Consider the following 8,170-nt stretch of genomic DNA (forward strand, 5'->3'; position numbering starts at 1 on the left):
TGAACCAATTTTGAGGCAACTTCGCAAAAGTGTATTTATGATTTATCGGTCGATAGATGTGTAATAGAGTAATAGGAAAATTTGAGTCATTTTGATAAGTTTTCGACTTAGCAGTGGCGATTCGGCCAGTTTTGCCTAAATAGGAAAAACATATATATATGGAATCTATATCGAAATCTGAACCGATTGCAATCAAATTTCACATGCATAGTTACTATGTTGAATCTACTCCCTGTGAAAAATTTCACGTAAATCGGATAACAACTTTGACCTCTGTGGTCATATGACGGAAAATCGGGCGAAAGATATATATGGGAGCTATATCAAAATCTGAACCGATTTCAACCAAAATAAACACGCATATGCAGAACCTTAATTCTACTGCCTGTGCAAAGTTTCAAGTTCAATTCTACTCCTTCTGCGAAATTTCTCGTAAATCAGAGTAGCACTTTTGCCTCTGTGGGCATATTAGTCCAAATCGGGCGAATGATATATATGGGAGCTATATCTAAATCTGAACCGACTTCAACTAAATTTTGCACAATTAACCATACTATAAAACGTACTCCTTGTGCAAAATTTCAAGCAACTCATGGCAAAACTCTGGCTTTTGAGGCCATATAAAGATATATATGGGAGCTATATCAAAATCTGAACCGATTTCAACCAAAATAAACACGCATATGCAGAACCTTAATTCTACTGCCTGTGCAAAGTTTCAAGTTCAATTCTACTCCTTCTGCGAAATTTCACGTAAATCAGAGTAGCACTTTTGCCTCTGTGGGCATATTAGTCCAAATCGGGCGAATGATATATATGGGAGCTATATCTAAATCTGAACCGACTTCAACTAAATTTTGCACAATTAACCATACTATAAAACGTACTCCTTGTGCAAAATTTCAAGCAACTCATGGCAAAACTCTGGCTTTTGAGGCCATATAAATCCAAATCGGAAGAAAGATATATATGGGAGCTATATCTAAATCGGAACCGATTTTAACCAAATTAAGCACACTTAACGATACTATTAAACGTACTTGTTGTGCCAAATTTGAAGCAAATCAGGGCAAAACTCTGGCTTTTGGGGCCATATAAGTCCAAATCTGTCGAAAGATATATATGGGAGCTATATCTAAATCTGAACCGATTTCAACTAAATTTGGCACAATTAACGATACTATTAAACGTACTCCTTGTACAAAATTTTAATCAAATCGGGGCAAAACTCTGGCTTTTGAAGCCATATAAGTCAAAATCGGACGAAGGGGAGCTATATCTAAATCTGAACCGATTTCAACTAAATTTGGCACAACTAACGATACTATTAAACGTACTCGTTGTGCAAAATTTGAAGCAAATCAGGGCAAAACTCTCGCTTTTGGGACCATATAAGTCCAAATCGGACGAAAGATATATATGAGAGCTATATATAAATCTGGACCGATTTAGCTGATATTTGGCAGTTTTAACGGGACTGACAAAACATTCAGATGTACAAAATTTGAAGAACGTCGGTTCATAAATACGTGAATTATGATCAAATCGGTGATAGCTATATATGGCAGCTATATCTAAATCTGAACCGATTTTTTCAAAAATCAATTGCGATTGTCTTCTACCCGAAGAAAGACGTTATGTGAAACTTGGACGATCGGACTTAAACTGCGACCTGTACTTTGTGCACAAAATTACATATACAGACAGACGGACAGACAGACAGACAGACAGACAGACAGACAGACAGACGGACATCGCTAAATCGACTCAGAATTTAATTCGAAGCCGATCGGTATACTAAAAGATGGGTCTATGACAATTATTTCTTGGCGTTACATACAAATGCACAAACTTATTATACCCTGTACCACAGTAGTGGTGAAGGGTATAAATATGGGAAACGTTTAAATCTGAAGCAATTTTAAGGAAACTTCGAAAAAGTTTATTTATGATTTATCGCTCGATATATATGTATTAGAAGTTTAGGAAAGTTAGAGTCATTTTTACAACTTTTCGACTAAGCAGTGGCGATTTTCAAGGAAAATGTTGGTATTTTGACCATTTTTGTCGAAATCAGAAAAACATATATACGCGAGCTATATCTAAATCTGAACCGATTTCAACCAAATTTGGCGCGCATAGCAACAATGCTAATTCTACTCCCTGTGCAAAATGTCAACTAAATCGGACCAGAAAATTGGCCTCTGTGGACATGTGAGTGTAAATCGGCCGAAAGCTATATATTGGAGCTATATCTAAATCTGAACCGATTTCAACCAAATTTTGCACGCATAGCTACATTGCTAATTCTACTCCCTGTGCAAATTTTCAACTAAATCGGAGCAAAAAATTAGCCTCTGTGGTCATATGAGTGTAAATCGGGCGAAAGCTATATATGGGAGCTATATCTAAATCTGAACCGATTTCAACCAAATTTGGCACGCATAGCTACAATGCTAATTCTACTCCCTGTGCAAAATTTCAACCAAATTGGGATAAAACTCTGGCTGCTGGGACCGTATTAGTCCATATCGGGCGAAAGATATATATGGGAGCTATATCTAAATCTGAACTGATTTCTTCCAAAATCAATAGGGATCTATTCTGAGCCAAAACACATACTTGTCCCAAATTTGAAGTCGATTGGACTAAAACTGCGACCTAGACTTTGATTACAAAAATGTGTTCACGGACAGACGGACATGGCTATATCGACTCAGGAGCCCACCCTGAGCATTTTTGCCAAAGACACCATGCGTCTATCTCGTCTCCTTCTGGGTGTTGCAAACATATGCACTAACTTATAATACCCTGTTCCACAGTGTGGAGCAGGGTATAAAAAACACACACACAACCAAATGCGCTTGCTACGTTTTGTTTTTAACCCTTTCACTACCGATGTCCACTTAGAAGGACATTCGAAAAAGACACCAAATTCTATTCTTCCACTTAGCTTAGATTTATTTCTTTATGTTATTTTAAAGTAGAGGCTTTAATCTAAATAAGCTATAAATATTTTCTATATTGGTGAGCATTAAAATACATTTTTATTCCCTCCATCATAGGATGGGGGTATATTAACTTCGTCATTCCGTTTGTAACACATCGTGGAGAAATACTGAGTCGATCTAAGCATGTCCGTCCGTCCGTCCGTCCGTCTGTTGAAATCACGTTAACTTCCGAACGAAACAAGCTATCAACTTGAAACTTGGCACAAGTAGTTGTTATCGATGTAGGTCGGATGGTATTGAAAATGGGCCATATCGGTCCACTTTTACGTAAAGCCCCCATATAAAGGGTCCCTCAGATTTGGCTTATGAAGCCTCTAACAGAAGCATATTTTATCCGATCCGGCTGAAATTTGGTATATGGTGTTGGTATATGGTCTCCAATAACCAATAAAATTCGTCCACATCGGTCCATAATTATATATAGCCCCCATATAAACCGATCCCCAGATTTGGCTTGCGGAGCCTAAAAGAGAAGCAAATTTCATCCGATCCGGCTGAAATTTGGTACATGGTGTTGGTATATGGTCTCTAACAACCATGCAAAAATTGGTTTACATCGGTCCATAATTATATATAGCCCCCATATAAACCGATCCCCAGATTTGGCTTGCGGAGCCTCAAAGAGAAGAAAATTTCATCCGATCCGGCTGAAATTCGGTACATGGTGTTGGTATATGTTCTCTAAGAATCATGCAAAAATTGGTCCACATCGGTCCATAATTATATATAGCCCCCATATAAACCGATCCCCAGATTTGGCTTGCGGAGCCTCAAAGAGAAGCAAATTTCATCCGATCCGGCTGAAATTTGGTACATGATGTTGATATATGGTCTCTAATAACCATGCAAAGATTGGTCCACATCGGTCCATAATTATATTTAGACCCCATATAAACCGATCTCCAGATTTGGCTTGCGGAGCCTCAAAGAGATGCAAATTTCATCCGATCCGCCTGAAATTTGGTACATGATATTGGTATATGGTCTCTAACAACCATGCAAAAATTGGTCCACATAATTCATAATTATATATAGCCCCCATATAAACCGAGAAGCAAATTTCATCCAATCCGGTTGTAATTTGGAACATGGTGTTAGTATATGATCTTTAACAACCGTGCCAGAATTGGCCCATATCGGTCCATAATTATATATAGCCCCCATATAAAACATTCTCCAGATTTGACCTCCGGAGCCTCTTGGAGGAGTTAAATTCCGATCCGGTTCAAATTAGGCACGTGTTGTTAGTATATGGTCGCTAACAACCATACCAAAATTGGTCCAATCACACAAAAATTGGTCCATATCGGTTCATAATCATGGTTGCCACTAGAGCCAAAAATAATCTACCAAAATTTTATTTCTATAGAAAATTTTGTCAAAATTTTATTTCTAGAGAAAATTTTGTTAAAATTTTATTCGGTTCATAATAAAATTTTCATCATTGTCACAATTTTATTTCTATAGAAAATTTTGTGAAAACTTTATTCCTATAGAAAATTTTGTTAAAATTTTATTTCTGTAGCAAATGTTGTCAAAATTTTATGCCTACTTTGTCAAACTGGATTATATACGTATTGGATCGATCTTTTTTGATTTAATATATACCACGTATGGACTTACATACAATTTAGAAGATGGTGTTAGGAGGTTTTAAGATACCTTGCCATCGGCAAGCGTTACCGCAACTTAAGTAATTCGATTGTGGATGACAGTGTTTAGATGAAGTTTCTACGCAATCCATGATGGAGGGTACATAAGCTTCGGCCTGGCCGAACTTACGGCCGTATATACTTGTTATAAACTTCTTTAACAATAAACGAAAACTATGAAATTTTGAGACAAATTTTGTTCTCTATGTTTCTAGTAAATGGACATTCATACAAAAACTATAGCTGATACTTTTTCGGGATCTTTTTTGTATTTTTTCTCACACTTTGAAAGATATTATAGGCCAAATAGAGCTTATTTTCGTAAGGCCATTAGGTCACAATTCAAGAATCAAGTTTTTAGAGCATGCGCATATAGCTCTTGAAGTAATTGGGGTAGGTTCTCAAAATGACAATTTTTGTTCTACATGCTGTTAGTACTAGTAAAAACATATGAAAAATTAAAGTTTCTAACATCAGGTTTATTTCAGTAGTGAAAGGGTTAAAATAACTGTACACAGCTTTTATTAATGAGAGCTAAGTTATTTTTGTTGGGTATTTCATGCTCTCTCCACATTTAACTTAACTCAAACGAGTATTTGAACAAACATTTGTTCACATGTTTGTTTTCAAATTGGCTTACAAGACATATGAGAACAATAAAAGTCGTCAAATTGACGAAAATAGTAATAGACGAAAAGTTTCATCTACTCCGTTGACATGTATTCAAATACTAATGCAATAACACATCCATACGTAGTTGTGTGGTAGAAATATTGCTTTTTTTTTCTGTGCGGTAAGAACATTTCAAATGGTTCCTCTCAGTTGTTGAGTTTAGTCCAAAGTGTAAGGGTGGTCGCGCGTGCCGAAAATAAAGGATGTGAAAGTGAAAAGAAAAACAAAAATGTGAGTAAAAATAAAAAAAAAAACATGAAGTGTTATATATGGAAAAAAAAATTAACCAAAATGACGATTTTTTTATTTTTTGGTCAATTAATTTTTTTTTTAACATTTATATGTTATATGTTTATGGAAGTATTTCTAAATTTACAGATAAATGCCGCAACATTTTTCGTTCTGTGAAAACCGAATACGGATAAAGAAATTAAAGAATAAAGATGAATTGGATGAGCAAACAATTCAAAACGAAAAGGAACAGTTGGGCTCATGAAGGGTGAGTTAAATTTTGTTCTAAAAAGATCAAATATATTTTACAATAATTTAAAATTTCAATTTTTAAATTCTTCTTTATAATTTTTTAACTCCACAGGATGAATCCATAAAACTTTTCATCCTTGGTGATCTAAACACTAATTAAGGTAACAAAATGTTTGTGTGTCTAGATGGTCAATTTATCAAAATAAACAGCTTTGGGAGATGTGTATGAACAATTTTGTATACGTTTTTACTTCGTTAGTTGTACATATTTCAAATAAATAAAATTTAAATTTAATTAAGATAAACAAGTAAGGAAAGTCTGAAGTCGGGCGGGGCCGACTATATTATACCCTGCACCACTTTGTAGATCTAAATTTTCAATATCATATCACATCCATCAAATGTGTTGGGGGCTATATATAAAGGTTTGTCCGAAATACATACATTTAAATAACACTTGACCTGGACAGAATTTGATAGACTTTTACAAAATCTATAGACTCAAAATTTAAGTTGGCTAATGCACTAGGGTGGAACACAATTTTAGTAAAAAACAAGTAAGGACAGTCTAAAGTCGGGCGGGGCCGACTATATTATACCCTGCACCACTTTGTAGATCTAAATTTTTGATACCATATCACATCCTATATATAAAGGTTTGTCCCAAATACATACATTTAAATATCACTCGATTTGGACAGAATTTGATAGACTTTTACAAAATCTATAGACTCAAAATTTAAGTTGGCTAATGCACTAGGGTTGAATACAATTTTAGTAAAAAAAATATGGGAAACATTTAAATCTGAAGCAATTTTAATGAAACTTCGCAAAAGTTTATTTATGATTTATCGCTCGATATATATGTATTAGAAGTTTGGGAAAATTAGAGTAATTTTTATAACTTTTCGACTAAGCAGTGGCGATTTAACAAGGAAAATGTTGGTATTTTGACCATTTTTGTCGAAATCAGAAAAACATATATATGGGAGCTATATCTAAATCTGAACCGATTTCAATCAAATTTGGCACACATGACTATATTACTAATTATACTCCTAGTGCAAAATTTCAACCAAATTGGACCAAAACTCTGGCGTCTGGTGCCATATAAGCCCATATCGGGCGAAAAATATATATGGAAGCTATATCTAAATCTGAACCGATTTCAATCAAATTTGGCACACATGACTATACTACCAATTGTACTCCTTGTGCAAAATTTCAAGCTTATCGGGATGAAACTCTGGCTTCTGGGTCCATATAAGTGCACATCGGGCGAAACATATATATGGGAGGTATATCTAAATCTGAATCGATTTCAACCAAATTTGGCACGCACAGCTACAATGCTAAATCTACTCACTGTGCAAAAATTCAACCAAATTGGGCCAAAACTCTGGCTTTTAGGACCATATTAGTCCATATCGGGCGAAAGATATATATGGGAGCTATATCTAAATCTGAACCGATTTCAATCAAATTTTGCACACTTGACTATACTACTAATTGTACTCCTAGTGCAAACTTTCAACCAAATTCGGCCAAAAATCTGGCTTCTGGGGCCATATAAGTCCATATCGGGCAAAAGATATATATGGGAGCTATATCTAAATCTGAACCGATTTCAATAAAATTTTGCACACTTGGCTATACGACTAAGTGTTATGTTTGTACAAAATTTCAAGCAAATCGGTATAAAACTCTGGATGCTGGGTTCATATTAATGCATATCGGGCGAAAGATATATATGGGAGCTATATCTAAATCTGAACCGATTTCTTCCAAAAACAGTAGGGTTCTATTCTGACCCAAATTAAGAACTTGTGCCAAATTTGAAGGCGATTGGACTTAAATTGCGACCTAGACCTTGATCACAAAAATCTGTTCACAGACAGACGGACGGACGGACGGACGGACAGACGGACATGGTTATATCGACTCAGGAGCCCACCCTGAGCATTATTGCCAAAGACACCATGTGTCTACCTTGTCTCCTTCTGGGTGTTACAAACATATGCACTAACTTATAATACCCTGTTCCACAGTGTGGCGCAGGGTATAAATATGGGAAACATTTAAATCTGAAGCAATTTTAAGGAAAATTCGCAAAAGTTTATTTATGATTTATCGCTCGATATATATGTATTAGAAGTTTAGGAAAATTAGAGTCATTTTTACAACATTTCGACTAAGCAGTGGCGATTTAACAAGGAAAATGTTGGTATTTTGACCATTTTTGTCGAAATCAGAAAAACATATATATGGGAGCTATATCTAAATCTGAACCGATGTCAACCAAATTTGGCACGCATAGCTACAATGCTAATTCTACTCCCTGTGCAAAATTTC

The 8,170-nt window shown here is 35.4% G+C and overlaps 1 long non-coding RNA gene across 1 annotated transcript; it reads left to right on the plus strand.

The window, feature by feature from the left end:
• The first annotated feature begins 5,424 nt into the window (after positions 1-5,424).
• Positions 5,425-6,113, plus strand: LOC142236217 (uncharacterized). The gene is made up of 3 exons (XR_012721942.1): positions 5,425-5,566; positions 5,714-5,834; positions 5,931-6,113. It is a non-coding gene; the product is annotated as an uncharacterized LOC142236217 (long non-coding RNA).
• Positions 6,114-8,170: the final 2,057 nt, after the last annotated feature.

This window comes from Haematobia irritans, chromosome 4 (genome assembly GCF_050003625.1).
Source record: "Haematobia irritans isolate KBUSLIRL chromosome 4, ASM5000362v1, whole genome shotgun sequence".
Lineage (NCBI taxonomy): Eukaryota > Metazoa > Arthropoda > Insecta > Diptera > Muscidae > Haematobia > Haematobia irritans.